Below are 17,678 nucleotides of genomic sequence, written 5' to 3'. Positions count from 1 at the left end.
ATCTTAGGAAATGGTTAATTAATTATTTGATTCTAAACAGTCAAAATGTTTAATACAGATGATTTGAAAACACGTTTTTTTTAATCGTAATTATGATTACGATAATTATCAGAGATCTTCTGTTTGATAGTTATGGAAATGGGATTTTAGTTCATGGGTGGTTCCTTGGCAACGTATTTTCTCACGTTAATTATTCATTAAATAGATCTTGTTATTAAAAGATAAGTTAATTAATAAGATTTTAATGCGTTAGTAACGTTTTGAAGGGAGATTAAAAAGTAATTTGAAGCAATTTCTCATAAAAGGGTGGAGGCTTTAAAAAATTAGATATCTAGACACTCTTTTCGGATAATTACGTCATATAAATTATCAGAGCATAAATTTTTCGGATACATTTTACCGTGGCATTTTCCTTTTTTTCTGTTTCGTATTAAAACGTTACTGCAAATTTTTTATAGTTAAAAGTAATTTATTAAATTTACACGAATGCGTTTACATTTTTATAATATTTATTAGATTTAAACACTATAAATTACAATTGCAATGAGTTTTAAAAATTGCTTCAAAATATAACAGAAGGGGAGAGTGGGGTCAATTGTAAAATTTTTTACTTAACTATTTTTAACTAACAAAAAATCCATTATATTATTAGTATTAAATGGCAGACGAGTAAAGTACTAAAAAAAAAACCTTATTTTAAATGTTATTATATTAGTTATTAACAATTTTTGACAGTCACGCACTTGTTACAATTGTCCCCACTTACGGGGTCAATTGTAACAGTTCATAAATTCAACTAAAACATAGTAAATTATACATATTATCATAGTTGTGATATATTTTTTTATTGATCAAAATAGTAGTGATATTTTAGGAGTAAAAATAATAATGAGTAGAGACCTAAAGGGTTGTTTTAACTTTACGGAGTTAAAAATTTTAATTTATGCTGTGTAAGGTGACAAATAAAATAATGCAGATGCAACATAATATAAATGATATAGGAAACTATTGCTGGTTCTTAAAGAGTTAAGTAATGATTTGTAAACATAAGATTATTTATTTTCAGCTTTACAATCGTCCCTTTACTTATTGTTACAATTGTCCCCAAGACGCCATTTCAGCTTCATTTGTTAAAAACAATGCTAGTTAATTAACAAAACTAATCTTTTTTTTGAAATGTTAATTAAGGTGTCCACTTACATATTCGGTTAATAATTTTTATTAGTTTAAACAAAATTACTTTGTTACAATATAATATTCTAATACCAAACAGAGTACTTACGTCGCGTGAAAATATCTTTTCTGATCTAACTCTTCAAAAGTACATAAAAATGGTTGCCAGCAGGGGTGTATATGTAGATTTATTAAATACACCTTGTGCGCCACCTAGGAACCAAATCTAGAACCCGACACTCGAAATTTTTGCTCTGCTACAATCTTACTCTGCTATAATTGATATCTCCCCTAATGTTTTATAAATTTAACAAATAAAAATTTTTTAAATATTAGAATGTTTGGGTTGTAGAATTTTAGCTCAAAAGTATTTTGTTGCTATAACGTGGTAAAAATAGGAATAATTATTTCTGTTCTGTAGCTTAATCGAAAATGATGTAAAAATATGTGTTACTTGAGTTCATAGAAAATGGTTAATTAATTATTTGATTCTAAACAGTACAAATGCTTAATGCAGATGATTTGATTTCTTTATAAATTATGATTACGATAATTATCAGAGATGCTCTGTTTTATTGCTATGAAAATAGCCTTTCAGCCCATGAGTGGTTCCTTGTCAACGCATTTACTCACGTTAATTTTTCATTAAATTGATCTTATTATGACAAGATAAGTTAATTAATAAGATTTTAGTTTAATTAAGCATTTACTCATGTTAATTTTTCATTAAATACATCTTATTGTTACAAGATAAGTTAGTTAATAAGATTTTAGTTTAATTAAGCATTTACTCACGTTAATCTTTCATTAAATAGATCTTATTATTACAAGATAAGTAATTAATAAGATTTTAATGCATTAGTAATATTTGGAAGGGAATTAAAAAGTAATTCGAAGCAGTTTCTATAAAAGGGTGGGGGCTATACAAAATGAGATATTTCCATATTCTTTTGAATTAATAATTATGACATATAAATTATCAGTGATTTATTTTTTCGGTTGCACTTTACTGTGGCTCTTCCATTTCTCTGCTTCTTTTTAAAACATTATTTAAATTTTGCAATAATTATTAGATTAAAATTATACAAATGCGTTTACATTTTGCAAAAATTTCTATAATATTTATTAGATTCGAAGAGTAAAAATATACAATTATAATTAGTTTTAATAATTGCTCGAAAATATAACAGTATTGTAGAAATGTAACAAACTGTGATTTTTTTGTTGTTGAAAGGTTTGTATTTAAGTATTTTAACTCACTAATATTTTATTATCTTTTGTAATTTGATGGTAAAAAATGTTTGTTAGAAAATTTATAAATGATTTCATTTAGAATAGAATTTTAATTATAATAAATAGTTATAATTGTTATTATCTTTTATTTAATTGAAATTGGAGTATTGGGCAAAGAGTTTTATAATTACACTACAAATTGTAAATGTCACAATAAATTCATCATGCTTATATTGTTTATTTAATTTGAAATAAATGTTAAGATATCTACATTTTTGTTTTATAAATTTGAAGGATATAAGTGGCAAACCCAAACATAATTAATGTTTGGCAAAAAAGAAAAATATTTAGAAAATGTGTTGGTAAATATTCAATAAGTACTCACATTAGTATTTCAATGAAATTTTAAAATATCTGTAAATATTTTCTGTTTTTGAATTCAATTAAGTTATTCCTCAAAATGGTATTCTAACTCCCTAACTTTCTGGTATTTAAAAAATAAATAACAACTCTGAAAGACACTTTTTGTTTGTAGAAAGTGATATAATGATGATAATAATAAATACTTAAATAAAAGTTATCAAAAGAATTTCAGGAAAAATGTTCCATAAATGAACAGAAAATAATCTATGCATAATTTAATAAGTAAATAAAACTAAAAAAGGAATAAAATGGATAATTATTTGCACATTTATGATAATAAATTAATTTATATCAGTTGTAAATTTCTAACATAAAACTCAAATTCTTCGCCGTTTAAATGGTTTAGTATAATTTATACACAGACACGATCACTTTGTCTTTATTTGATATCAGTCTATGCAAATCTATGCAAATTTTTTCCTGTTAAAAGCTCTTTCATAAGTTAACAAATATTTCTCGCTTTAAGAACTTCCGGTAGAAATATACTAATACATCTTCAATAGGTATGAACAGGTGTTTGGTCAAGGTTATGTGGCATATTTAGATAATTCTCTTAAATATGTCAAAGTAAAATGAATCTCTGTGAAGTAGAAATTCTTAAAAGATGTATTATTTTGAAAATCTTTTAAAGATAAATTTATATAAATTAAGTTAATTTTTTGGCAATTGTGTTTTAATTGTGTTTGGTTTTATGATAACTAATTTTTATGCTCATGCTCTATTACTACAGATTTATTTATGATAAATGTAGTAAATGGTACTAAAAATTGAAATAAGATAGAAAAATTGAGCAAAGAAAAATAAATTATAAGTAGAGTTATGCTAGTGTATTAGCTATGCCTACATTTTTGATTACACTCAAGAAAAATTTTTTTGTTGCATAAATACTTATACTTGATCTTGCCTGATTCGGGAGTGGGGATTTTAAATTTTAAATTAGTTTTTCTGCTAAAACTTCAGATACTTTTTGAAATTACATTTTTAATCCATTTCTGGTCAATATGCTTAAAATGTTTTATAGAATAGGGGGTCGTATAAATGTTGCAGCAAACCTCTAGGAGAGTTAGGACACAACATCAGGATTAGGATTGCATAGGAATCTATCATAAGGGTGGGGCAATTCCCTATTATGACCTCTTTAGAAGCACACGAAGATACAGTTCATGATAGGATAGTAGCCCTAGTGGCGTATGATGACTTTTACGGGCATGGGTGCCTCTGAAATTTTAATCCTTATGATGTGCCCTAACTCTCCTTGAAGTTTGCCGCAACATTTATGTGAAACCCTGTTATATATAACGTTTTTAAACTTTTACGTTTCGACAAAAAATTAGATTAAAAATGTCATTAAAATATATAGCTTGGTGAGGAATTGGAAATTTAAAATCACCAACATGAAAATATCCACGATGCGTTAAAAAAATTACGCAACAGAAAGAAAAAACCTGTTCTTAAGTGTTATCTTAATTTCCTTTTTATTGGTCCTGTAAATGTAAAATGAAAATAACAACACAATAAACAAACAGAACAGAATATTGACAATGATAAATATTGATAATAATTATCTATATATAAAAATTTTCAATGATATTCCATTCTGCTGTACAAGCACACGAATTAGCAATAAAAATAATCATTAAGAATATTTAAATAAGAATTTGGAATAAAAATAATAAAAAATAACTGAATATTAAATAAATTCAGTCAAATAATATTCTGTATTAAATAATTGTGTTTATATTTCAATTGCATTGATCAGTAGGAACGACAATATTTAGGTAAACCAAACTAAAATGTTTTTATTAGTAAAATAATTTAGTTTAAATTGTTACTTTTGCAATTTTTTTATCGTGAATTTTAGACTTGAATTAATCTGAAATGGGATGAATATGCGTAATGCAAGCTGAAAAATTATATATAGAATATTTAGATTTTGAATGAACAGTACATATATTTTCTGTTCCATGAAGAAAATGAACAATTCAACTTTAACGTAATAAAACTAGATTTCAAAAGTGTAATCCGCAGTAGTTATTAGAATTAAGTACTTATGAAAAAAGTATTAAAATAGATAAAATTTCATGTACAAATTTTGTTTAATTCTTTAAAATTCTGAACGAACTGGCATAATAAATATTTCGTTCAAAACTTCTTGGAATTTTGTTGTTTTAGTTTAATAGAGTGACCCACTCAAAACAAATAGTTTCGGCGCTGGAAGCCCTAGATTCCTTAATGAGTTGTAATAAAGAAGGAGTCTTTATGTCTGAAGAATTAAGTTATTAGCCTCAGTTGCACAGCTATTAAGTTAAAGCAACTCATTTATCCATTTAATACATAAAAAGAATTTTTGTGACTTTTAGATCTGCGGAAATAACTTTAGTAACATATTGATCAAGCTTTGTTTCTTAATGGCAACTTGGATATATTTTTGACATAGCATTTATTACACAAAAAATAATTTTAGTGACTTTTTGGTGAGCTGAAAGAGACATATGTAGCACACTGGTCTCACCTAATTTTTTAAAGGGACCTAGGATACATATTTGCTATTCCAATTTATTGCATAAAAAATTATTCGGGTGACTAATTGGTGAGTGGAAAGAGACAACTGTAACATAGTGGTCTTACATTATTTTTTAAAGGAATGTAGGATACATTTTTGTTATTCTATTTATTACAAAAAAAGTCATTTTCGCGACTCTTAAGTAGCATAAGTAGACTCTTCTAAGTAGCATATTGATCAAGCTCTGTTTCTTAATGGCAACTTGGATATATTTTTGGCAAAACATTTATTACATAAAAGAAAATAGTGACTTATTGGTGAGCGGAAAGCGACATATGTAGCATACTGGCCTCACTTTATTTTTTTAAAGGTATCTAGGATACATTTTTGTTATTCCAATTCATTACACAAAAAATAATTTGGGTGACTTATTGGTGAGCGGAAAGAGACAATTATAACATAGTGATCTCACATTATCTTTTAAAGGAATCAAGGATACATTTTTGTTATTCTATTTATTACACAAAAAGTCATTTTCGTGGCTCTTAAGTAAGCGAAAAAAGACAATTTAGCACATTGATCTCTTTTTGTTTACTAACGGGATCTAGGATACATTTTTGACATTTCATTCAATATTTTAGAAAATTAATAATATGTAATTGCTTATATTTTTTTTTGTTTCATTATTTCGTTCAAAATAGCTTAAACTATCTTAAATTATTATAGCGAAGTACATAAAAAGTAATATTTATATTAAGCCCAACTCAAGCCTTTGACTGATTTTTGAAAAAAACTATTGGAACAGTATTTTCAAAATTGTGGCTACTCCTTACACATTGAGGGTCTGTTGAAATTACCATATTGCATGGTATTGACATTTCTGTAAAAACATAATTCTGGTTACGAAAGTCAAAATATACAATATTTAAATCATTCCTATTGTAATTTTTTAATTTATATGGTAGCGCTTCACCGGAAGTTCAGGTTTTCAAAATTAAAGTTTTTATTACCACACATTTAGTAAAAACTACAAAACTGAAAAGGGAATTTAACCAAACAAATGGTTTTTATGCTATACTCTAAAGTATCATGAGTTAATATTACTAAATTTAAACTCATTTACCAAATTTCATCACATATTATAAAACCATATTTTATTGTTATACCAAAATCATCACCAAAGCGATTCGGTAAGAGCTACCGAGCTTTTTAGTGTTCCCATAGATTCAGAAACACGGTAAATTTTACCACATTCTGGTAATTTTGAAAAATGGTTAAATAACAATTTATTTAATTGTTATTTTACTATATTCAAACAAAACTGTCAGATAACCATACATAAGATGGTATTCAAACTGCTAACTGTGAGAGAAACTGTTTATTAATTACTTTCTCCTAATATGGTTTAACAACCAGAATTTTATCACACCAACTAGACCAACCTAATAGAGTCCTTTAGTTCCCTGTAGATGGGTACGTAATATAGTTGAGAAGGCTATTCTGTCAATCTCATGACCAACGGAACCACGGTTCGAGTACCAGCATTGAAATCACTATATTTCATCCATTCCCTTCACCACAGTGTTTCTGGTATCCTGCACTCTCCAATTTATGACCCTGGACTATTAGAACACCATACTCTCATTCTCGCATAGATGGCAGCATCATAAAGCTGTGTTTAACGCAAAAAAATCTAGTATTTCCCATTGCTTAAAATAAGTGAAACAACCAAATGAACAAATTAAACCACTTTCCACGGTGCATTCAAAACTACACTAGTCAACTACAAAGTAACTCCGATGCCCAATACATAACGGAAAGCCTAGCTCTAATGTCACGTGAAATATCTTTTTTACGGTTTTGAAGCCATGCTAGTTGTAAATGGTTAAAATAATTAATATTTAAAATGGTTAATGAAAAGTTAAAAATTGTTCTTTATCTTACATTTTGCAGTTAATTGGATGGACAGAGGGCTGCTTGTTCTTTTGCCGTAATTTTAGAATAAAAATTGTAATAGTGTACAGTATTTAAACCATTCATTTGGTAATTTTTCAGTTCATATGGTAACGGTTTACCGGAACTTCTGTTTTTTTTTAAATGATTACTCCCATTACCAAACATTTAGTATAAAAATTCAAAACTGAAATGTTAATTTAACCGAATAAAGGGTTTTACCCCATGCTTTGAGGCATCATGATAAAATTATCAAATTTTATCACATTTTCAAAAAAGAGCCTTATTTTAGTGCTAATTTTATCAAATCGCTTCGGTAGGAAATACTGAGGTTTTTTAATGCTTCCATAGAGTCAGGAACAAGGTAAATTTTACCATATTTTACCTTTTTTTCTCAATGTACAAAGATGAAACATATTATTGGACTTCTTGTTATTGATAACACAATAAAATAATTTAACATGATTCATTTTAATACCTTTTTAAGATTGTACCAAATTTACACCGTGATATAGTTCAAGGTACCGATATTATGTTTCGACGCCGAACAAATTTATTTTCAAATACTTCCCTTCAATAATTCAACAATTTAATTAACAATTGTTCAACTACGTTCAGTATTTTTCAGTTGATATATCAATAACTTTACGTTCTGACTCTGCTACGTCAATTATAGAGAGGATATATGTAAAAATATCTCCAAGTCTATATTAATGTAAAAAAAGAATAAAATGAAAATGAATATCAATATAATATAAAAACAATATATATTAAAGGATAAAATAGTTTTAATTCAATTTATCTTTATAACTTGTTATTCTTGCTTCGCATTACGTTCCTGCTCTGAGAATAAAGTAAAACTTGCCACGTCTCAGACTGGGTAGGAACACCAAAATAGCTAAACCGAAACGCTTTGGTAATGATTTTGGTGAAATTTACCATAAAATATAGTTTTGTAATAAGTGATAAATATGGTAAATCTAATAAAATTTGATAACATTTTCATGATACCTTAAAACGTGGTACAAAAACCTTTAATTCAGTTAAATTTAGTTTTCATTTCTGCATTTTCTGCTAAATGTGTGGGGATAAGAGCTAAAATTTTGAAAACAAGAATTTTCGGTAAACCATTTACCATATGAGCAAAGCAATTACCAAATGAATTTTTTAAATGCCATATATTATGGTTTTAATAACAAGAATTATGGTTTTCACCGGGAATGTCGTTACAGTAAAACGCGTCAAGTTTACTAAAATTTTTCCTGAACAGAAAAGAGCAATGAAAATACTGCTAATAATGATAGCGAAATATGTTTTATTTTATCATTTTTTTATTGTATTGCATTTTAGATAACAACAATTTGAAACAGCCGTAGGCGGAATTACAATTCTTAAAGCTCGCATTAAAAGATAAAAGAAAACTGACACTAAAAAATAATACATTTCGTTGACAGTTGACAATAACCTACAAAAATGTAATAAAAATTTAAAAAAAATTAAAAAGATTGTGATTTATATTAGAAATAACTCTTTTGTTACATTATCCGTGTGATTAGCAAATTTCTTTCAAAACATTCAATATTTTTTCCAACGTGTGAAGATTTGATGTTGCTGTCAAGAATAATACTAATTCCAGAAGGATAATGTTCCTTAAAGTGTGATAATAAATAACTCAATTCTCCGAGACAATGCCTTTACCATGTCAAACTCTTCACAAGTGAAGCATTTATGAGTGTCATTAGAAAGATACATGAATGGTTCAAACTGAAGCAAATGCAATGAAAAGGATAAAAATGTAATTTTCTTTCTTAATCTCAGTTGGTATTAGATTTACTCTTAATTTGCAAAAATTATCTTTAAATACCCATGGGGATAAAAAGTGCCGGGCTTCTTTGAAATATCTTTGAATTAATATATACCATTCATAAAGTGTTTGATTCAAAAATAGCTCATTCTATTTTAGGACATTTTACGAGTCATGGAATTATCATCCCACGCCCTGGAATTTTTATTTAGGGAAATGTTTCTAGTGACTATTAAGAGAAATTACACACAGTGCGCTAAATAAAAAACGGTACATCAGAATAACTTTTGATGTAATGGTCGGATTTTTACGTATATTCACGATCCTAATAGTTCACGATATTGAAGTTATGTATGTTAATTAATTCGTGAAGATGATAGTGTAAGATACGAAATTTGCTTTATCGTAGTAAAAGTACTTTATATTCACTGAGAAAAAAGACTTTTTTCGCGAAATTTCTTACAGTGTATAGTCTACCTTTTATACCTGAAATGTCATTACCTTACAGTGCAATAATTTTACCAGAATTTTTTTCATGTATATTTAAAACATTTACCACTGGAATATTTTCTTTTTTCATTTTTTTCTTTTCACTATTGTTACTGCTGTTTTAGAATTTCAATTTTGGATTTTAAATTTGTTTTTTTGAACAAAATACTACTTATCGATAAGGTTTTTTGTTATAGTTTATTGAATTTCGCATATTTTTTTTAATATTTTTCGCAAAATTTAACTTCTTAATTTCACATATTTATCATTGATCCACATTTTAATACGATTATTTCCTTATATTTTAACATTCATATATACATTTACATGTGTACATTCAAATTAGATTAACACTTAAATAACCTGGTTTGGAAACATTACGTATTTACCTTTATCGGTTTTATCTTTGCCTAATGTTAATGTTATTGCTTTATGATTAAAATTACCCTTAAAAATCATCTGAAATTCCTAACCAATTTATATTATAAACCTAGTATCTGTATTATAAACCCAATTGTCATAACTCGTAGTTTGTAAATATTTATCAATGAAATTTCTCAATAACACAGTCATATCACGGTTTACCCTTTAACCCACATTCTATATGGAAATTGATCCTAAGACAAATCCAATTTATGTTGGACTTGGCCTTGCGCACATATCTGCATATAACAAATAAAATATTTTAAGACGCTTCAAAAAGTAATTTATTATACTCCTAGTCACTATAGCAATCGTTTAGAACTCTATCAAGTCAAATTACTCTTCAAATCAATTGATTGGACATTCTCCTTCGCGCAGGTTTACACATAAATAGTAGCTTAGCGCAACATTCAGCCCATCTTCAAAACTTAATTAACTTTTACATTCCTTCTCTTGCTGGGACCTTTGTGAATAATGCATTCTGTCAGCATCCAGTTTTTTTTTATCCGTTCGTTTTTTGTGTATGAGGTGTCCAAATTGATTGAACTGATTTTTATTGGTACGCTCCGCTGCATGATGGGATAGGTTTACGACTGGGCAACACGGAGAGCTGTAAGTTAGTTTCGCTTTTTTGCTGTTCGAAAAGGAAATTAGGTATCTTGTTTAATAGCCTTCAAGCTCTTTAAATCGGGAACTGTTGATTTTTTTTATAACTTTGTGAAATGATTCGCAATAAAATAAAACACTTTAGATGATGTGAGCGGTTTCGATTTCTGATTTGTACGATTTCGCGATTTCATTTTAAACGTGGTAAAAATTTAAAAAAATAAAAAGTTACAAATGGCGGAGTTTAGGTTTAATTATTTTATTCGAAATTGAAGAAATTTTAGATCAGTTTTCAAATTAAAAATAGCTACTATACCTCTGTTGGGACATCAAAATGCTATTTTTTAAATAAATTTTATTACAATATTTTTCTATTTTACAGGTAGAAAAAAATTCTGGTAAAATTATCGCACTGTAGGGGAGAGTGGGGTCAATTGTAAATTTTTTTATACAACTATTTTTAACTAACAAAAAATTAAATATAATATTAGTATTAATAGACAGACGAGTAAAGTAGACTATCCTCTACTAGAAAAAAATACCTTATTTTAAATGTTATTATATTAGTTACTAACAATTTTTGACAGTTGTGCACGTGTTACAACTGACCTCACCTCTGTATACCTCTGTTGGAACATCAAAGTGTTATTTTTTAAATAAATTTTATTACAATATTTTTCTATTTTACAGGTAGAAAAAAATTCTGGTAAAATTATCGCACTGTAGGGGAGAGTGGGGTCAATTGTAAAATTTTTTACTTAACTATTTTTAACTAACAAAAATTCAAATACAATATTAGTATTAATTGACAGACGAATAAAGTAGATTATCCTCTACTAGAAAAAAAATAAATTCCTTATTTTAAATGTTATTATATTAGTTACTAACAATTTTTTACAGTCGTGCACTTGTTACAAATGTTCCACAACTGTAACAGTTCGTAAATTCAACTAAAACACAGTTAATTATACATATTATCATAGTTGTGATATATTTTTTTATTGATCAAAATAGTAGTGATATTTTAGGAGAAAAAATAATAATGAGCAGAGACCTAAAGGGTTAAACTTTAAACTTTATGGGGTTAAAAATTTTAATTTATGCTCTGAAAGGTGACAAATAAAATAATGCACATGCAACATAATGTAAATGATATAGGGAACTATTGGTGGTTCTTAAAGAGTTAAGTAATGTCTTGTAAACATAAGATTATTTATTTTCAGCTGTTACAATCGATCCTTTACTTATTGTTACAATCGTCCCAAACACGCCATTTCAGCTTCATTTGTTAAAAACAAAGCTAGTTAATTAACAAAACTAATCTTTTTTTTCTTTGAAATGTTAATTAAGGTGTCCACTTACATATTCGGTTAACAATTTTTATTTGTTTAAGCAAAATTACTTTGTTACAATATAATATTCTAATACCAAAAAAAGCAATTACGTAGCGTGAAAATATCTTTTGTGATGTAACTCTTTCAAAAGTACATAAAAATGGTTGCCAGCAAGGGTGTACATGTAGATTTATTAAATACACCTTGTGTGTCTCCTAGGAACCAAATCTGGAATCCGACACTCGAAATTTTTGCTCTGTTACAATCGTACCCTGTTACAACTGACCCCACTCTCCCTTACGATTTCGAGATTTTGTTTTAAAAGTGGTAAAAATAAAAATAAAAAATAAAAATTGTCAAATAGCGGATTTTAGGTTTAATTATTTTGTTCGAAATTGAAGAAATTTTAGATCGGTTTTCAAATTAAAAATAGCTACTATACCTCTGTTGGGAGATCAAAATGCTGGTTTTAAATAAATCTTATTATAATATTTTTCGATTTCACAGAAAGAAAAAAATTCTGGTAAAATTACCGTGCTGTATAAATGTTAATAAAACGTGTTAATAAAACGAAAATATATGGTATTTAAACCATTCAATTGATAATTTTTCAGTTCATATGGTAACGGTTTACCGAAAATTCTTGTTTTCAAAATTAGTTTTTATCACTAAACACTTGTAAAAAGTGCAAAATTGGATAATGAATTTAACTGAATAAATGATTTTTATGCCATGCTCTGGTTATAGGATATCATGGTGTAACTAAAACTAAACAAGATGCAATTTAGCGACTTAATAATTTTGCACCTAATTTGCATGATATTGTGGTTAAAGGTATCGATATTATGATCAATTTTCATTAAAGTGCAGATTTCCATATCGAAATTAAATTTAAATTCTGGAATAATTTATATCATCGTTGCTTCAAACACATACATGTATACTGAGAAGAAAAAAGTATAGTCAACCTGAGTAAGGTAAAATTTACCATGTTTCTGATTCTATGGGAACACCAAAAATCATTGTAATTTTCTTCTAAGTGATTTAGTAATGACGTTTGGTAAAATAAGCAACAAAATATATATTTTTATTACCATGCTGTTTATTAGCAAATGTGGTAAAATTTATTAGTTTTATTATAATACTTTAGAGCCTGGCATAAAAACTATTTTTTCGGTTAAACTTACTTTTCAGTTTTGTATTTTTACTAAATGTGTGGTAATAAGAACTATACTGTCTAAAACCAGAATTTCTGGTAGACCGTTACCACGGAAACGGAAAAAATTACCAAATTAATGGTTTACATACCATATATTTTAGTTTTTAATACCAGAATAATGTTTTTTTCCCACTAGAAATGCAATTAACATACAGTATGGTAATTTATTTTTGCCGAGTGAAAAGCACAATAAATCTCATACAAGGTACAAATATATTCCTTTGAAAAAATAATGTTGCATAAAGATACTTTTTATAATCATTGTTGAAATCTTGAAAATCGTCTTGAAAATTTTATCCATAATTCTGGAATACTTTTTTTCATCGTGGCTTTTGATACATAATTATTGAGTTTCAACAATGGTTGATAAAAAATGGACGAGTCACAGTTGCAAATATAAAAAAGAATATCTCTGAACTCGTCCTTAAAAATATGTTCCAGGGGCTTAAAAAATATGGTAAATTAATTAAAAGCTACATTAAAGAATCCGCAAACCAAAATAAACTATACCGCTTGCGTTTTTCGCAATGCAACAAAACAAATTATAAAACCACATTAAAAATGTTTTCAGATGACAGATTTTATACAATTAATGTACAATTAATCATAAGTAGCTGAAATAAAAGCTCGATTCAATACAAGATAAAAAATAATTTTCCTGAACATTGTATGCAAATGAAAAAGAAAATCAGGTTTTTTGAAATGATCTTAGTTGACTTATTTAACTCTATATCATCGATTAATTTTGTCAAGTTATTAAATTTCGCCAACTTAAATGAATGGATAAGGTATTTAGTGGATATCCTTAAGCATTTTCACAGAGGAAAACAGTTCCAAGTGCATTTTGCAACTTACAGTAACCTTATAAAATCTCTCTTTTGGTAGCAAATTGAAACACCAAGAGTGTTTTCTTTAAAAAAGTAACTGCAGCTCAGTGTATCCAAGTTTTAAATTTTGAGAGGAAATTGAATCTTTGATTTAAAAATATATAATGAAATATTAATACCGTCAAATACCCTCTGGTGTATAATGCATTTTATATTAAAGTTTTTATTGCTATAAAAATATATATTTATTTTGGATAAAGTAGAAATTTTCTTTTCTATTACACTTTTCGAAACAGATAACTAATTAATATAATATAGAATAGTTTGAAAATAATTGTCTTTAAATATTCATTGTATTAAAAGAGCTCTATCAAATTGTATCGAACATATCCTATTACCACTAAACGCAATTAACTTCATACTTGAATTTTTTATATATATAGTTGATATTGGAGATAAATCAGTTGGCACCGTGAAATATATTCTATCCGAAAATTATATAAAAAATTAGTCTGTAAAAATATCGAAAGATATGTTAATATTTCACTCGCTAATAAATCGTAAAAATTGCAAATTACTAGTGTCAAGCCGCGCCTCATAATGATGAGCAATAGTAATGGACATTTTATTCTATAATTGCCCGTATAACGTTCCGAATACCTAAAGGGTAATTTTTTATAGTAGTATCTTTCCAATTTAGAGAGTAATTTTATAACTCTGGGGTAAGGTAGGGCTCTTCACTTCTCACTTCATGATATTACTACATTTTAATTCATTTTATAGCACGGTGTCACTCATATTTTATTTCATTAACAGAAGAAAGATTTTTTTTACTCTTGGATAAGGTTCCATGAAGTTGATTTTTTGTTTTTGTTTTCTATGTTTCTTAATTCTTTTCTTTGAAAATTGAATTATAAGAAAATTGTGAAAGTTTTTGTGGAAATCAGATTTAGTAATGGAAATGCATATAATATATTAAACTATTAGGTTTTAAAATATTGAAACAAATATTTAAAATGTGGTTATAACTGATGTTTTTGTGAAATTGAAGTTTGGAATATTTCGAATTACTATGTATGGAATTTTTTAATAAAGTCTTTGCGCAATAAAACGTCCGTTAAATTTATAGATAAAACTGTCGGCTGGTGTGTCAATATGAAACAGTTTGTTTCTCAGTAAAATACTGTTATTTAAAAACAGACGTCTGTTTTTTAGCAGATTAGTGCTGTTATTTTAGCAAAAAGCTCAGTTATTTTGCAAAAAAACACTTTTTTTTAAAATTTTTTTTTTAATTTTGATAAAATAATTACGTTAGCATTGAGATCGGTCACTTGTCAACGCCGGGACGCAGACCAGGGTCACAATTTGGTTGTCTTATGGCAAGCAAAACTGCATGGCAAAAACTGAAATTTGAATTCGAATCGACAGTTTCAATCCGTTTCTGATTAGGATAAAAAAAAAACTAAGAAAGTTTTGTGAAAAACAGCTTTTAATCTTCAAATATACGGAGAAAATCTGAAAAAAAACGGGAATTTTTTGTAGCTCTCGGGAACGATTAAGAGCAAAACGAAATCCTCATTTATCTTTAAACAGTTTTTTTCTGTAAAATTTATAGTTTTTTTTTAAATAGTGCAATACCCAATAAATATGTTGATCTACAGAAACCATTTTAATCGATACAAAAAAAATAAAAAATGATAATATGCTATAATTGATTTTGCAATATGTTTTTTTTTTGATTTTAAAGCTTATAATGCTTTGTTTAAGTAACTAATTGATAGCAAACCTTCCTTTAATGCTTTTTGATTACAAATACATTTGTAATCAAAATTCATTTGAAATTAATTCATTTCATATTCATAAAATTCATTTCTAATTCATTAAAATGCATTCATTTCTAATCAAAATTTAAATTCATCAATTACATTCTTTGAATTGCTTTCGAGTAATTTTTAATATTGACAGTAGAACTTGATTTAAAATTATAAATAATTTGAGATTTGAGCTGTAAACTTCATAATTAGCTGCAACCCTTTTTGATTGCTCATTAAATTTTAATTACAGCTTTTTAGTTTTAACTCATCGATTTCTACTAAGATAACATATTTATTATAAATATTTTTTAAGGCTTTTTTTAAGAAAAATTAGTTTTCTAAAATGAAGCAAAGCGAAATTTTATCAACCAATAAGTTTATAAACATATAAAATTTATTAACCAATAAATGGGCTTTAGTCTTTATGCAACACCGACAAGTTTTATGTCTTCCGATTCAATAAAGAATAATCATAAATTCTTTTCAAAACTGACATTTAAACTTTTTCTTTTGTTTCGGATCAAAGAAAAATGCTTAAAAACACTATAAAGCCCAATGTAAATAAAATTATTCAATTTAATTAGTCTTTACAGATGTTTAAAAAGAAACTTGCCGCTATGCATACACGTACTCATATCAAGTGCCTTTTTTCAGGGAGACGCTAGTTATAACGAATTATTATGGTAACCCTGGTTATACACTGTAAAAAATTATGTACAAAGTACCGGTATTGTAATCATCCGTAAAATTCTTTATTAAAGTAAAATATTATGCCGGAAATTTTACAGTTCCATTTATTTATTAGAGTTATTCAGTGAATTTAGGGTAATTATTACAGTAAAAATTACGGTATATCAGATTTCTTTTTGTTTTGTAACATATTCCGGTAAAATGGACTTTACCGGACCTTACCAGTACTTTTTTACAGTAATTTGAAATGGAATTTTTTTGCAGTCTAACAAATTGTTATGGTTTACAGACATTTCAAGTTATTGTATTCCGTCTAGAATAAAGTCAACATATCTATGCAGAAATGATCATAATCTGTAAAATGAATGATTAATTTGACAAAACTTCAATGTAACATTACTTCTTTGAAGTACGCACTATAATTATTTTAAAGGATAATTCTCAAAAAAGTATTCTGCCTCAAAATATTTAAAATAGTGAATTTTACTTTTATTTAATAATAAATGTCTTGATTTTTTCTACAGATATTGAAAGATTTTCTGAATAAATAATTTGTATTCAATAATTACTAGCTAATATACTTTTGAAATATCATGAACTTTAATTTTTCATGAAATCTATTAAGTGGATTTTAAATGTACACTGTTAGAATTTTCATTATAAAATTACGGTAAAATAACCGACAGCAACCTATCCATCCAATTAACCGTAAAGTTTACGGTAAGGAACTTTTTTTAACCTTTACGGTTTTGAAACCATTTACAACTAGTATGGTAAAAAACTATGAATACAAAACTATACGTTTTTTTAACCATTTAAAACTAGCACGGTTTCAAAACTGTAATAAAGAGATTTAACTGGATATTGGAGATAAATTAGCAGCTTATGGCTCTGCCATCTATGCGTGACAGAGATTGTAATAGCCCAGGGTCACAAATTGTGGAGTAGAGGACACTGGATACTCTTTATGTGTAGAAGGGAATGGAGGAAATATTGTGGTTTCAACGCTTGGACTCAAATACCCATTTTGTCGATCATAAGATTGACTGAATAGCCATCCCAGCTATAACATGAACCCATTTTCAAGAAACAAAATGCCTTCATTTGGTTGTTCCAGTTGTTGAAATAAAATTCTGGTTATTTAACCGTATTCGGCGAAAGCAGTTAATAGTTTGAATACCATCTTA

The 17,678-nt window shown here is 27.1% G+C and overlaps 1 protein-coding gene across 2 annotated transcripts in view; it reads left to right on the top strand.

The window, feature by feature from the left end:
• The window catches only part of LOC107440641 (uncharacterized), a 168,669-nt gene that overhangs the window by 42,331 nt on the left and 108,660 nt on the right, over nucleotides 1-17,678 (top strand). The window lies entirely within an intron of this gene.

Source organism: Parasteatoda tepidariorum, chromosome 12 (assembly GCF_982258835.1).
Source record: "Parasteatoda tepidariorum strain Cologne lab strain chromosome 12, Ptep-v5.0, whole genome shotgun sequence".
In the NCBI taxonomy this organism is placed as follows: Eukaryota; Metazoa; Arthropoda; class Arachnida; order Araneae; family Theridiidae; genus Parasteatoda; species Parasteatoda tepidariorum.
Note: the sequence above shows the minus strand (reverse complement) of the source record. Positions and strands in the feature narration are given on the sequence as shown.